This window comes from Salmo salar, chromosome ssa13 (assembly GCF_905237065.1).
Source record: "Salmo salar chromosome ssa13, Ssal_v3.1, whole genome shotgun sequence".
In the NCBI taxonomy this organism is placed as follows: Eukaryota; Metazoa; Chordata; class Actinopteri; order Salmoniformes; family Salmonidae; genus Salmo; species Salmo salar.
This window is the reverse complement of record NC_059454.1, coordinates 5434722-5449660: the sequence shown is the minus strand read 5'-3', so window position 1 is coordinate 5449660 and position 14939 is coordinate 5434722. Positions and strand designations below refer to the sequence as shown.

The 14939-nt window shown below is 42.5% G+C and overlaps 1 protein-coding gene across 5 annotated transcripts in view; it reads left to right on the top strand.

Annotated features, from left to right (window-relative positions):
* The window catches only part of LOC106566317 (membrane-associated guanylate kinase, WW and PDZ domain-containing protein 1), a 97632-nt gene that overhangs the window by 13299 nt on the left and 69394 nt on the right, over positions 1–14939 (top strand). The window lies entirely within an intron of this gene.

Here is a 14939-nt window from a genome sequence, read left to right as displayed (position 1 = left end):
CAGGTTTTCAGATATTTGTACAAAATAAAAAAACGAAATACTTTATTTACATAAGTATTCAGACCCTTTACTATGAGAATCGAAATTGAGATCAGGTGCATCCTGTTTCCATTGATCATCCTTGAGATGTTTCTACAACTTGATTGTAGTCCACCTGTGGTAAATTAAATTGATTGGACATGATTTGGAAAGGCACACACCTGTCTATATAAGGTCCCACAGTTGACAGTGCATGTCAGAGCAAAAACCAAGCCATGTGGTAGAAGGAATTGTCTGTAGAGCCCCGAGACAGGATTGTGTCAAGGCACAGATCTGGGGAAGGGTACCAAAACATTTTCCCCAAGAACACAGTGGCCTCCATCATTCTTAAATAGAAGAAGTTTGGAACCACCAAGCGACCTGACAGAAGCCACTCCTCAGTAAAAGGAACATGACAGACTGCTTGGAGTTTGCCAAAAGGCACCTAAAGGACTCTAAGACCATGAGAAACAAGATTCTCTGGTCTGATGAAAACAAAATTGAAATCTTTGGCCTGATGCCAAGCGTCACGTCTGGAGGAAACCTGGCACCATCCCTACGGTGAAGCATGGGGATGTTTTTCAGGGGCAGGGACTGGGAGACTAGTCAGCATCAAGGGAAAGATGAACGAAGCAAAGTGGCCCAGCCAGAGCCCGGACTTGAACCTGATGGAAGATCTCTGGAGAGACCTGAAAATAGCTGTGCAGCGACGCTCCCCATCCAACCTGACAGAGCTTGAAAGGATCTGCAGAGAAGAATGGGAGATACTCCCCAAATATAGGTTTGCCAAGGTTGTGGTGTCAACCTCAAGGCTGTAATCACTGCCAAAGGTGCTTCAATAAAGTATTTAATAAAGGGTCTGAATACTTATAAAAATGTGATGAAATGTATAAAAAACTGTTTTTTCTTTGTCATTATGGGGTATTGTGATGTCATTGTGGGGTATTGTGATGTCAATATGGAGTATTGTGATGTCATTATGGAGTATTGTGATGTCAATATGGAGTATTGTGTGTAGATTGATTCGGGTGGGGAAAAAATACAATTTAATCCATTTTATAATAACGGAACAAAATGTGTAAAAAGAGAAGTGGTCTGAATACATTCCGAAAGCACTGTATGTATCAGTGGAGATTCCTCAGAGGAAGGTGAGGACCATCCTCAGTGAATTTCATAAAAATACAAATTGTGAAACATTGAAACATATATAAAACTATACGAAATATATTCACGTGACCAAATGTTTGATTCAAACACACTGTTTTTCAATGAAGGTCTACAGTAGCCTCAACAGCACTCTGTAGGGTAGCACCATGGTGTAGCCGGAGGACAGCTAGCTTCCGTCCTCCTCTGAGTACATTGACTTCAGTACAAAACCTAGGAGGCTCATGGTTCTCACCCCCTTCCGTAGACTTACACAGTAATTATGGCAACTTCCAGATGACGTCCTCCAGCCTATCAGAGCTCTTGCAGCATGAACTGACATGTTGTCCACCCAATCAAAGGATCAAAGAATTAATCTACTACTGAAAGCATAAGCTACAGTTAGCTAGCACTGCAGTGCATAAAATGTGGTGAGTAGTTGACTCAAAGAAAGAGAAAGACAATAGTTGAACAGTTTTGAACTAATTCATTTCTTCCAAAATGAAAGAGAAGCAGAGAGCGTGTGAGAGAGAGCTAGCTGTATTCTGTAGCATATTTGTTTCACTTTCACTTACTTAGTAATGTGTCAAATGCAGCTAGCTAGTTTAGCTTCTCTCCATCCAACCGACTGTCCATGTAGGATTGTAAAGAGCTGCAAACAAAGAGTACTTGAATGTTGTCAAAATTAGGTTAGCTAGCTGGCTATGGCTATCCAACACTGGAACTCTTACAAGTCAAGGTAAGCTTTTGGTTTTATAAATGTATTGCCACCGGTGTAACTGCTAAAGTGCTTGCTGACTGTACTGCATGATTATAGCTATTTACTAAAATGTTAGTTCTAGTAGCTATGTTGACGTGACAATGATGTAGGCTGTGTGTAGCGGTTATGATTTGGATTGGAAAGTGTATTTTTGCCCAGTCACATACAGCTGATTTGATATGCACTGAAGTCCACAAGCGAAGGGAAAAGGTGAGAGGAGGAGAGCGCGTAGATAGATACGAGAAGGACTTATATATATACAACCCTCTGTTTGTACGTGGCTGCTATGAAAGTGAACTGTGTTTGTGTGTAATCAGGGGTGCATTCATTGCGCTGATTCTGTTGAAAAACATTTCTTAACCTCTATAGGATGTGTGTGTCCCCCTAAACCAGGACGGTTGTTGCTAACGTGCGCTAATGTAACTAGAATGACGTTGTATACAACAGCCAACTTTCCGGGACATAGACATGTCTTATGTGGGTAGAAAGCTTCAATTCTTGTTAATCTAACTGCAGTGTCCAATTTACAGTAGCTTTTAAGGTGAAATAATGCCATGCTATTGTTTGAGGAGAGTGCCCAACAACAACAACAACAACAACAACAACAAAACGTTTATCACGGCAACTGGTTTGATACATTCACCTCTGAAGGTAAATAATGTACTTACATTCAGTAATCTTGATCTGATTTGTCATTCGGAGGGTCCCAGAGATAAAAATGTAGCATAGTTTTGTTTGATAAAATCAATTTTTATGTTAAAATGTAGGAACTGGAGTCTACAGTTTGACCCCACTGCTGTGTCTGGCTCCACACCCACCCCGCCCGGCCATCTAGATGTGTGAAAGTTAATGTATAAGCTAATGATCCATCATGTATGACGTTCCTGGGAGTGTGTAAACTTAAATGTTTTATGATCATTTTTGTGTGCTCTCTATAGTTATGTACTTGAAAATGTATCATTTGACCAATTGAGGCACATTTGGGCAAACTCCTGGCAAACTTGATACAAAATAAAAAATATAAAAAATAAATGCATGAAATGAAAGGTATGCATTCACTACTGTAAGTCGCTCTGGATAAGAGCGTCTGCTAAATGACTAAAATGTAAAATGTAAATGTAAAATATTGTGCAGTAATGTAATTCTTCACTGGATCAGTCTGAAACTTTGCACACAAACTGCTGCCTTAACCCCCAACCTTAATTTTAATTCTAAATCTAAACTTAACCTAAACTTAGGCCAGCAGCATACCACCCTACATCCCACTGCTGGCTTGCTTCTGAAGCTAAGCAGGGTTGGTCTTAGTCAGTCTCTGGATGGGAGACCAGATTCTGCTGGAAGTGGTGTTGGAGGGCCAGTAGGAGGCACTCTTTCCTATCCCAATGCCCCAGGTCAGTGATTGGGGACATTGCCCTGTGTAGGGTGCAGTCTTTCGGATGGGATGTTAAAGGGTTGTCCTGACTCTCTGTGGTCACTAAAGATCCCATGGCTCTTATCATAAGAGTAGAGGTGTTAACCACCCTGGTGTTAACCACACCCTGGTTAAATTCCCAATCTGGCCCTCATACCATCATGGCCACCTAATCATCCCCAGCTTACAATTGGCTCATTCATCCTCCTCTCCCCTGTAATGATTCCCCAGGTTGTTGCTGTAAATGAGAATGTGTTCTCAGTCAACTTACCTGGTAAAATCAATTAAAAGAACAAAAAAACAACAACCCTAAACCTAACTCCTTGACCTAAAATAGCCTTGAGCTCAACCAATGCCATACTATTGTAGGAGCATTCAGTTCATACCATGTAGTAAATGCTGATCAAATCTATCCAGATCAGGATATTCTCTGTAAATAGAGTGAGCCCCCTACAGAGAATGTTGAACATTGGCATCCTTTGACGTGCGTGCGTGTGGTTTTACTATCCTTGTGGGTTCCAGAAGTTCTCACAAGGATAGTAAAACAAGGAACCTTGGGGGACAAGTGGGGACACTTTGCCGTCTCCACAAGGATAAAATCTATTTCGGGGTTAAGGAGTTACATTTACGTCATTTAGCAGACGCTCTTATCCAGAGCAATTTACAGTAGTGAATGCATACATTTCATACATTTATTTCCATACTGGTCCCCCGTGGGAATCAAACCCACAAAACCTGGTGTTGCAAACACCATGCTCTACCAACTGAGCTACACGGGACCATTTAGGGTTAGGGGTTAGGATTAGAGTTTGGGGTTAAGGGTTAGGGGTTAGGATTAGGGGTTAAGAATTAGGGTTAGGAGTTAGGATTAGGGTTTGGGGTTAAGGGTTAGGGGTCAGGATTAGGGGTTAAGGATTAGGGTTAGGAGTTAGGATTAGAGTTTGGGGTTAAGGGTTAGGGGTTAGGATTAGGGTTAGGAGTTAGGGTTTGGGGTTAAGGGTTAGGGGTTAAGGGTTAAGGGTTAGGGTTAGGAGTTAGGGTTAGGGGTTAGGATTAGGGTTTATTTTTATTTATTTTTATTTTAACTTTATTTAACTAGGCAAGTCAGTTAAGAACAAATTCTTATTTTCAATGGGTTAAGGGTTAGGGGTTAGGATCAGGGTTTGGGGTTAAGGGTTAGAGTTAGGGTTAGGATTAGGGTTAGGAGTTAGGATTAGGGTTTGGGGTTAAGAGTTAGGGTTTGGGGTTAAGGGTTAGAGTTAGGGTTAGGAGTTAGGATTAGGGTTTGGGGTTAAGAGTTAGGATTAGGGGTTAAGGGTTAGGGTTAGTGGTTATGAAAAATAGGGTTAGGGTTAGGGTTAGTGGTTATGAAAAATAGGATTTTGATTCGGGAATCAATTGTTTGGTCCCCACACGGACTGTAAAACAAACATGTGTGTGTGTGTGCTCACTGATGTGTCACCATGCCAACTCGTGTGCATGATCATGCATATGTTTTTCTATCTGTTCCAACCATGTTGTCTGTGGTACACTTGAATTCACAGTACAAGTATTTAGACTTTTAATATTTTGTAGTCAGAAATGCAGTGAGTTGTAATGACACACACACACACACACACACACACACACACACACACACACACACACACACACACACCACATGATGTCATGGTTTGAACCTCAGCTGCTCTGGTGTCCTACATGAGTTTCCCTCCCTCCCTCCCTCCCTCCCTCCCTCCCTCCCTCCCTCCCTCCCTCCCTCCTTCCTTCCTTCCTTCCTTCCTTCCTTCCTTCCTTCCTTCCTTCCTTCCTTCCTTCCTTCCTTCCTTCCTTCCTTCCTTCCTTCCTTATCTCCTCCCTCCCTCCTGTTTTCCTCCCTCCCTCCCTCCCCCTCCCTCCCTCCTCCTTCTCTCTTCCCTCCCTTCCTCCTCCCCCTCTCTCTCTCTGATAGTCAGCACTCAGTAGCAGACACTCATTCCCCCTCTCTCTCTCAATCCCCCTCTCTCTCCCCTCGCTCCCTCTCTCTCTCTCTCTCTCTCTCTCTCTCTCTCTCATTCTCTCTCTCTCTCTCTCTCTCATTCCCCCTCTCTCTCTCAATCCCTCTCTCTCTCTCTCTCCCCCCTCTCTCTCTCTCTCTCTCTCTCTCTCTCTCTCATTCCCCCTCTCTCTCTCATTCTCTCTCTCTCTCTCTCTCTCTCTCTCTCTCTCTCTCTCTCTCATTCCCCCTCTCTCTCTGTCTCCCCTCTCTCTCTCTCTCTGATAGTCAGTACTCAGTAGCAGACAGTTGGACAACATAAGGTTTGCAAAAAGAGAATGTTTTATTTTGTATCTCTGTTTTTTGCTACTTTAATTTGTTCAAAGTAAAATCGCAGATTGAGGTTATTTCGGGATTATTTGGATTTAGTCAGAAAATTGGCAGAAAATGCTGGAGCGTCTGCAATCTGCTTTGAAAACGGCGAAGGACTCAAAATGTAACTATTTCCTTTCACGTAGCTACCTCTCTGTTGTTTCACTGTGCTGGTCGTTGGGATATTTACGGTTCAATGATTCACATTCCGCAGTCGTTTATTAATGATATATTGTGATTTATAATTCGTTTTAGCTGTGTGGGTATGTGAGTGTGTATAGTTAAGAGTTTGTGGTGTGTGTGTGTGTGGGTGTGGGTGTGGGTGTGTTTGGTTCTTGGGATCAGAAGGAACATTTGTGGGAACATTTCGCCCCTAGAAGGTAAAAGGCTATTTTAGGGTTTAGGGTTAGGGTTAGGAGTTAGGGTTAGGAGTTAAGTTTAGGGTTAAGGGTTTGGGATTAGGAGTCAGCTAACCTGGAGTCCAACCAATGAGACGAGATTGGAGATGTTGGTTAGAGCTGCCCTGCCCTATAAAAAACACTCACGAAATCGGAGTTTGCTATTCACAAGAAGCATTGCCTGATGTGAACCATGCCTCGAACAAAAGAGATCTCAGAAGATTTGTTGACTTGCATAAAGCTGGAAAGAAGATTTGTTGACTTGCATAAAGCTGGAAAGGGTTACAAAAGTATCTCTAAAAGCCTTGATGTTCATCAGTCCACGGTAAGACAAATTGTCTATAAATGGAGAAAGTTCAGCACTGCTGCTACTCTCCCTAGGAGTGGCCGTCCTGCAAAGATGACTGCAAGAGCGCAGCGCAGAATGCTCAATGAGGTTAAGAAGAATCCTAGAGTGTCAGCTAAAGACTTACTGAAATCTCTGGAACATGCTAACATCTCTGTTGACGAATCTACAATACGTAAAACACTAAACAAGAATGGTGTTCATGGGAGGACACCACGGAAGAAGCCACTGCTGTCCAAAAAAAAACATTGCTGCAAGTCTGAAGTTTGCAAAACTGCACCTGGATGTTCCACAGCGCTACTGGCAAAATATTCTGTGGACAGATTAAACTACAGTTGAGTTGTTTGGAAGGAACACAACACTGTGTGGAGAAAAAAAGGCCCAGCACACCAACATCAAAACCTCATCCCAACTGTAAAGTATGGTGGAGGGAGCATCATGGTTTGGGGCTGCTTTGCTGCCTCAGGGTCTGGATAGCTTGCTATCATCGACAGAAAAATGAATTCCTAAGTTTATCAAGACATTTTGCAGGAGAATGTTAGGCTATCTGTCTGCCAACTGAAGCGCAACAGAAGTTGGGTGATGCAACAGGACAACGACCCAAAACACAGAATGGCTTCAACAGAAGCCCAAGCAAGTCTCTTCTTATTATTGGTGTCCTTTAGTAGTGGTTTCTTTGCAGCAATTCGTCCATGAAGGCCTGATTCACACAGTCTCCTCTGAACAGTTGATGTTGAGATGTGTCTGTTACTTGAACACTCTGAAGCATTTGTTTGGGCTGCAATTTCTGAGGCTGGTAACTCTAATGAACTTATCCTCTGCAGCAGAGGTAACTCTGGGTCTTCCTTTCCTGTGGCGGTCCTCATGAGAGCCAGTTTCATCATAGCGCTTAATGGTTTTTGCGACTTCACTTGAAGAAACTTTCAAAATTCTTGAAATGTTCCGCATTGACTGACCTTTATATCTTAAAGTAATGATGGACTGTAATTTCTCTTTGCTTATTTGAGCTGTTCTTGCCATAATATGGACTTGGTCTTTTACCAAATAGGGCTATCTTCTGTATACCACCCCTACCTTGTCACAACAACTGACTGGCTCAAACGCATTAAGAAGGAAAGAAATTCCACAAATTAACTTTTAACAAGGCACACCTGTTAATTAAAATAGATTCCAGGTGACTACCTCATGAAGCTGGTTGAGAGAATGCCAAGAGTGTGCAAAGCTGTCATCAAGGCAAAGGGTGGCTACTTTGAAGAAATTAAAATCTAAAATATATTTTTATTTGTTTAACAATTTTTTGGGTTACTACATGATTCCATATGTGTTATTTCATAGTTTTGATGTCTTCACTATTCACTATTCTACAATGTAGAAAATAGTAAAAATAAAGAAAAACCCTGGAATGTGTAGGCGTATCCAAACTTTTGACTGGTACTGTATATATATATTTTTTTCTCTCCCCAATTCTCTTTCTCTCTTTCTTTCCATCTCTTTCTCTCCCCCTCTCTCTGTCACTCTATTTTTCTCTATCATTCCTTCTCTCATTTTCTCTCTCCCCCATTTCTCTTTTCAATCTCCTCACCTTCATCCTCATCTCTTTCCCTCTCTACCTCGTCTCCTCTGTCTCAGAGTTGTATTGTTGTGTAACTGCGGATCCCCTCAGTCCACACATCAGATCCCCTCAGTCCACACATCAGATCAGATCCCCTCAGTCCACACATCAGATCAGATCCCTCTCAGTCCACTCATCAGATCAGATCCCCTCAGTCCACACATCAGATCAGATCCCCTCAGTCCACACATCAGATCAGATCCCCTCAGTCCACACATCAGATCAGATCCCCTCAGTCCACACATCAGATCAGATCCCCTCAGTCCACACATCAGATCAGATCCCTCTCAGTCCACTCATCAGATCAGATCCCTCTCAGTCCACTCATCAGATCAGATCTCCTCAGTCCACACATTAGATCAGATACCATCAGTCCACATATTAGATTGGTTTGTCTGTAATTTTCTGTGGTTGTTTGCTGTAACTTGATCTATTTCTGAAGGCTCTGTATGTGCCCGCTACGTCATAAAAAATAAAGACTCAATGTGACTCGATGTCAGTCGTCAACATAAAGAAATTTCTAGAATGTTTGTCTTTTATTCACCCGAATTTAAGCCTAAATCCAATGATGAAATGTTTTGTTGATTTCACGTTGAATTCGCGTTAATTGACAACTCAGTCAAATGTAGATGTTGAACTGACGTCTGTATTCAGTCGGTACTGAATGTCTTACTGTGGAGTCTCTCAGTCCTGGTCTGTTGTTCTGCTGTGGTGCTCTCTCTCAGTCCTGGTCCTCAGTCCTGGTCTGTTGTGGTGCTCTCTCTCTGTGTTGATCATGTTTTGTCAGATGAGTGCGTTGACTGAGAAGTCAGTTGGACGGCATTATGGACATTGTTTACACACGGCGCTCTGCTCTCAGCCTCTCAATGTGTGTAACATAGTGTGTATGTGTGTGTATATTTGCGTGTGTGTTTTGTTAGACAAGGCTGTTGGTTACAACAGTGGGCTACAGCTGGCAACCAACTTGCTACCTCTAGAGCAAGTCCAAAACGGAGGCTGAAAACACAACCCACACACACACACACACACACACACACACACACACACACACACACACACACACACACACACACACACACACACACACAAAGGCAGGTTATTATGGAACCTTTGCTAAATAAATGAGGTCAGTAATATTGATTATTCAGTTCTTATCGTCTCCTCGTAAGTGAAAACACTGAAACATCTCAGTAAGTGGTGTTGATGCTCTCTGCTCTCGTCTCTGGCAGATTGATGATGTTTTCGACAGACAGACAGACAGACAGACAGACAGACAGACAGACAGACAGACAGACAGACAGACAGACAGACAGACAGACAGACAGACAGACAGACAGACAGACAGACAGACAGACAGACAGACAGACAGACGAGGGGGGAGAAAGAGAGACACAGACAGACAGACAGACAGACAGACAGACAGACAGACAGACAGACAGACAGACAGACAGACAGACAGACAGACAGACAGACGAGGGGGGAGAAAGACAGACAGACAGACAGACAGACAGACAGACAGACAGACAGACAGACAGACAGACAGACAGACAGACAGACGAGGGGGGAGAAAGACAGACAGACAGACAGACAGACAGACAGACAGACAGACAGACAGACAGACAGACAGACAGACAGACAGACAGACAGACAGACAGACAGACAGACGAGGGGGGAGAAAGACAGACAGACAGACAGACAGACAGACAGACAGACAGACAGACAGACAGACAGACAGACAGACAGACAGACGAGGGGGAGAAAGACAGACAGACAGACAGACAGACAGACAGACAGACAGACAGACAGACAGACAGACAGACAGACAGACAGACAGACAGACAGACAGACAGACAGACAGACAGACGAGGGGGAGAAAGACAGACAGACAGACAGACAGACAGACAGACAGACAGACAGACAGACAGACAGACCTCTGGGAGTTAGATAGTTATGTAATAATTCAACGTAAGCCGTAATGCTTTTTACTGGATAACTACGTACAGAAAAGGCTCCCTATTTTTCTCTCTCTCTATCCGTCTGCTCTTACTCTCTCCTCACTCCCTCCCTCCTCTCCCACCTCCCCCTCTTCCCTCTCTCTCGCTCTCTCCCTCCTCGCTCTCTTTCTCGCTTCCCTCCCGCCATTCTCCCTCTCTTCCCTCTCTCCCACCATCCCTCCCTCCTCCCCTAATCCCTCACTAGATAGAAAAGCTGTACTCAGACTGACAGAGATCTCGTTCCAGCTGGGGCTCTGTTATCCAGCTCTCTCTGTGTGTGTGTGTGTGTGTGTGTGTGTGTGTGTGTGTGTGTGTGTGTGTGTGTGTGTGTGTGTGTGTGTGTGTGTGTGTGTGTGTGTGTGTGTGTGTGTGTGTGTGTGTGTGTGTGCCAGCCAGCTAGCCAGCCATGTTACGGCTGCTCTGTGCTGTCTGACCGCTGGAGGATAAATGTGGCAGAGTGATCGTGTGATTGGTATTATAGGAACAGCAGGGAAAATAGATCCTGTAACTTCTTCATGAACAAGATCCCTTAACTTCATCTACATCTAAACAATTAGAAGAGTAGGGTTACAAGCTGGGTTATTTACTGTTAGAGAAGCAGGTTATTATACTGTTAGAGAAGTAGGGATACAAGCTGGGTTATTTACTGTTAGAGAAGCAGGTTATTTACTGTTAGAGGAGTAGGGATACAAGCTGGGTTATTTACTGTTATAGAAGTAGGGATACAAGCTGGGTTATTTACTGTTAGAGAAGCAGGGATACAAGCTGGGTTATTTACTGTTAGAGAAGCAGGGAACAAGCTGGGTTATTTACTGTTAGAGAAGCAGGTTATTTACTGTTAGAGGAGTAGGGATACAAGCTGGGTTATTTACTGTTAGAGAAGCAGAGATACAAGCTGGGTTATTTACTGTTAGAGAAGCAGGGATACAAGCTGGGTTATTTACTGTTATAGAAGTAGGGATACAAGCTGGGTTATTTACTGTTAGAGAAGCAGGGATACAAGCTGGGTTATTTACTGTTAGAGAAGCAGGGATACAAGCTGGGTTATTTACTGTTAGAGAAGTAGGGATACAAGCTGGGTTATTTACTGTTAGAGAAGTAGGGATACAAGCTGGGTTATTTACTGTTAGAGAAGTAGAGATACAAGCTGGGTTATTTACTGTTAGAGAAACAAGCTGGGTTATTTACTGTTAGAGAAACAAGCTGGGTTATTTACTGTTAGAGAAGCAGGGATACAAGCTGGGTTATTTACTGTTAGAGAAACAAGCTAGGTTATTTACTGTTAGAGAAGCAGGGATACAAGCTGGGTTATTTACTGTTAGAGAAGCAGGGACACAAGCTGGGTTATTTACTGTTAGAGAAGCAGGTTATTTATTGTTAGAGAAGCAGGGAAACAAGCTGGGTTATTTACTGTTAGAGAAGTAGGGATACAAGCTAGGTGATTTACTGTTAGAGAAGCAGAGCTACAAGCTGGGATACAAGCTGGGTTATTTACTGTTAGAGAAGCAGAGCTACAAGCTGGGTTATTTACTGTTAGAGAAGTAGGGATACAAGCTGGGTTATTTACTGTTAGAGAAGTAGGGATACAAGCTGGGTTATTTACTGTTAGAGAAGCAGGGCTACAAGCTGGGTTATTTACTGTTAGAGAACAGGAGACAAGCTGGGTTATTTACTGTTAGAGAAGCAGGGCTACAAGCTGGGTTATTTACAAGCTGGGTTATTTACTGTTAGAGAAGCAGGTTATTTATTGTTAGAGAAGCAGGGAAACAAGCTGGGTTATTTACTGTTAGAGAAGTAGGGATACAAGCTAGGTTATTTACTGTTAGAGAAGCAGAGCTACAAGCTGGGTTATTTACTGTTAGAGAAGTAGGGATACAAGCTGGGTTATTTACTATTAGAGAAGTAGGGATACAAGCTAGGTTATTTACTGTTAGAGAAGTAGGGCTACAAGCTGGGTTATTTACTGTTAGAGAAGCAGGGCTACAAGCTGGGTTATTTACTGTTAGAGAAGCAGGGAGACAAGCTGGGTTATTTACTGTTAGAGAAGCAGGGATACAAGCTGGGTTATTTACTGTTAGAGAAGTAGGGCTACAAGCTGGGTTATTTACTGTTAGAGAAACAAGCTGGGTTATTTATTGTTAGAGAAGCAGAGCTACAAGCTGGGTTATTTACTGTTAGAGAAGCAGGGAGACAAGCTGGGTTATTTACTGTTAGAGAAGCAGGGAGACAAGCTGGGTTATTTACTGTTAGAGAAGCAGGGATACAAGCTGGGTTATTTACTGTTAGAGAAGTAGGGATACAAGCTGGGTTATTTACTGTTAGAGAAGTAGGGATACAAGCTGGGTTATTTAGTGTTAGAGAAGTAGGGCTACAAGCTGGGTTATTTACTGTTAGAGAAGTAGGGATACAAGCTGGGTTATTTACTGTTAGAGAAGTAGGGATACAAGCTGGGTTATTTACTGTTAGAGAAGTAGGGATACAAGCTGGGTTATTTACTGTTAGAGAAGCAGGGAGACAAGCTGGGTTATTTACTGTTAGAGAAGCAGGGATACAAGCTGGGGTATTTACTGTTAGAGAAGTAGGGCTACAAGCTGGGTTATTTACTGTTAGAGAAACAAGCTGGGTAAGTTATTGTTAGAGAAGCAGAGCTACAAGCTGGGTTATTTACTGTTAGAGAAGCAGGGCGACAAGCTGGGTTATTTACTGTTAGAGAAGCAGGGAGACAAGCTGGGTTATTTACTGTTAGAGAAGCAGGGATACAAGCTGGGTTATTTACTGTTAGAGAAGTAGGGATACAAGCTGGGTTATTTACTGTTAGAGAAGTAGGGATACAAGCTGGGTTATTTACTGTTAGAGAAGTAGGGCTACAAGCTGGGTTATTTACTGTTAGAGAAGTAGGGATACAAGCTGGGTTATTTACTGTTAGAGAAGTAGGGATACAAGCTGGGTTATTTACTGTTAGAGAAGTAGGGATACAAGCTGGGTTATTTACTGTTAGAGAAGTAGGGATACAAGCTGGGTTATTTACTGTTAGAGAAACAAGCTAGGTTATTTACTGTTAGAGAAGCAGGGATACAAGCTGGGTTATTTACTGTTAGAGAAGCAGGGATACAAGCTGGGTTATTTACTGTTAGAGAAGCAGGGATACAAGCTGGGTTATTTACTGTTAGAGAAGTAGGGATACAAGCTGGGTTATTTACTGTTAGAGAAGTAGGGATACAAGCTGGGTTATTTACTGTTAGAGAAGTAGGGAGTACAAGCTGGGTTATTTACTGTTAGAGAAACAAGCTGGGTTATTTACTGTTAGAGAAGCAGGGATACAAGCTGGGTTATTTATTGTTAGAGAAGCAGGGATACAAGCTGGGTTATTTACTGTTAGAGAAGCAGGCTACAAGCAGGAAGGTTATTTACTGTTAGAGAAGCAGGGAAACAAGCTGGGTTATTTACTGTTAGAGAAGTAGGGATACAAGCTGGGTTATTTACTGTTAGAGAAGTAGGGATACAAGCTAGGTTATTTACTGTTAGAGAAGTAGGGCTACAAGCTGGGTTATTTACTGTTAGAGAAACAAGCTGGGTTATTTACTGTTAGAGAAGCAGGGCTACAAGCTGGGTTATTTACTGTTAGAGAAGCAGGGAGCCAAGCTGGGTTATTTACTGTTAGAGAAGCAGGGATACAAGCTGGGTTATTTACTGTTAGAGAAGTAGGGCTACAAGCTGGGTTATTTACTGTTAGAGAAACAAGCTGGTTTATTTATTGTTAGAGAAGCAGAGCTACAAGCTGGGTTATTTACTGTTAGAGAAGCAGGGAGACAAGCTGGGTTATTTACTGTTAGAGAAGCAGGGAGACAAGCTGGGTTATTTACTGTTAGAGAAGCAGGGATACAAGCTGGGTTATTTACTGTTAGAGAATTAGGGATACAAGCTGGGTTATTTACTGTTAGAGAAGTAGGGATACAAGCTGGGTTATTTACTGTTAGAGAAGTAGGGCTACAAGCTGGGTTATTTACTGTTAGAGAAACAAGCTGGGTTATTTACTGTTAGAGAAGCAGGGCTACAAGCTGGGTTATTTACTGTTAGAGAAGCAGGGAGACAAGCTGGGTTATTTACTGTTAGAGAAGCAGGGATACAAGCCGGGTTATTTACTGTTAGAGAAGCAGGGATACAAGCTGGGTTATTTACTGTTAGAGAAGCAGGGCTACAAGCTGGGTTATTTACTGTAAGAGAAGCAGGGAGACAAGCTGGGTTATTTACTGTTAGAGAAGCAGGGATACAAGCTGGGTTATTTACTGTTAGAGAAGTAGGGATACAAGCTGGGTTATTTACTGTTAGAGAAGTAGGGATACAAGCTGGGTTATTTACTGTTAGAGAAGTAGGGATACAAGCTGGGTCATTTACTGTTAGAGAAGTAGAGATACAAGCTGGGTTATTTACTGTTAGAGAAACAAGCTAGGTTATTTACTGTTAGAGAAGCAGGGATACAAGCTGGGTTATTTACTGTTAGAGAAGCAGGGATACAAGCTGGGTTATTTACTGTTAGAGAAGCAGGTTATTTATTGTTAGAGAAGCAGGGAAACAAGCTGGGTTATTTACTCTTAGAGAAGTAGGGATACAAGCTAGGTTATTTACTGTTAGAGAAGCAGGGAACAAGCTGGGTTATTTACAGTTAGAGAAGTAGGGCTACAAGCTGGGTTATTTACTGTTAGAGAAGTAGGGATACAAGCTGGGTTATTTACTGTTAGAGAATTAGGGATATAAGCTGGGTTATTTACTGTTAGAGAAGTAGGGCTACAAGCTGGGTTATTTACTGTTAGAGAAACAAGCTGGGTTATTTACTGTTAGAGAAGCAGGGCTACAAGCTGGGTTATTTACTGTTAGAGAAGCAGGGAGACAAGCTGGGTTATTTACTGTTA